The sequence below is a fragment of the Phytophthora infestans genome, genomic scaffold (genome assembly GCF_000142945.1).
Source record: "Phytophthora infestans T30-4 supercont1.30 genomic scaffold, whole genome shotgun sequence".
Taxonomy (NCBI): domain Eukaryota; phylum Oomycota; class Peronosporomycetes; order Peronosporales; family Peronosporaceae; genus Phytophthora; species Phytophthora infestans.
In genome coordinates this window covers 1,036,379-1,037,610 of record NW_003303729.1, presented here as the reverse complement: position 1 = coordinate 1,037,610, position 1,232 = coordinate 1,036,379, and positions in this window count along the sequence as shown.

The window sequence follows — 1,232 nt, the reverse complement described above, 5'->3', positions numbered from 1 at the left end:
CACCGACATCAAACACGTGCGAGAGACTTTTCTCGCAATGCAAGCTGGTATTAACTCCACAGCATACGTCCATGCTACCCGCCAATTTCGAACTACTAAGGTTTCTTCGGGCAAACAGGAGCCTGTGGGACGTGACTACATTGGCATCCGTTCGAAGTGAGTCAGAGTCATGATAATACATTGCAGTATTTGCGGTCGTTTTTATTATTGCTTCTTGAGGTATTGAATCATTATTACTGCTGTGGTCGGCAGGAAATTCCGTATAATATTGAATTGGAGAAGCCCTGGTTGAGCACTATAATGACGTACATACTTGGCTTTGACAATAATGTCAAAACGACTAGGAGGACACGGCCGGCAAGTATCCCTCGAGGGACGTTCACATTCTCCCGTTCTATTGCCGTGCCAAGTATGGTGGTACAGTACACCAATGGTGGAGCAGCAAATCCGTGCATTACTTGTGCACGGACTCTGTGATGTCGGCTTCGTAAATAAATAGGAATGTGAAGCGCGTAGGACCAGTTACTGTACCATGTCCTGCAGCTGTGACGCTGGATGGGAGGAGTTGATATTCATGACCAACTCGCCTTCAGAAGCTCTCGTTGCAGACGTTGACCAAGTTCAAGAAATACTACATTAATTTGCTCTTGGGGCTCGTCGATCTAGCGTTAATGAACGTATACATCTAAAATAAGGAAACTGCACGAATTGCGGTCACCACGGCGACATAGCGTGGAGACTGGTATTGCATCCTCCACAATCAGCTTCTCCAGCTCAAGGCTGAAGACTGTGATGGTGTCGTGGCGACTTCACCACCGCTACGCCAAAAGCACCAACGTGATCCAGTGCGACTTATTCATGAAGTGGAACAGTTGGAAGATTAGGTGACTGTCAGCGGTGTGCAAAAGCGACGCCAGAGATCCTGTGAAGTCTGCGCATTGCTCAGGACCGACAAAAAGAAGAAATCTTATGCAACGACCTTCTTCTGTGAGCGCTGCTCGCTGGACAACGCCAAATGCTGTCTTTGTAACAAGATCCGGCATACCTACAGGGATGAAGCAAAGACCTGCTTTTTGCAATCTGGCATGCCGATTTTCACTGCGGTCAGGCGATCCCTGTCACCTTAGGGAAACGAGTTGTGCTGCGGCATTCCGGGAAGAAAGCTGGACTGCGGAAGAAGACTCGCCGAGAATTACAGCTTCAACGGAAAGCAGACGACGAGGGGTTTGGAC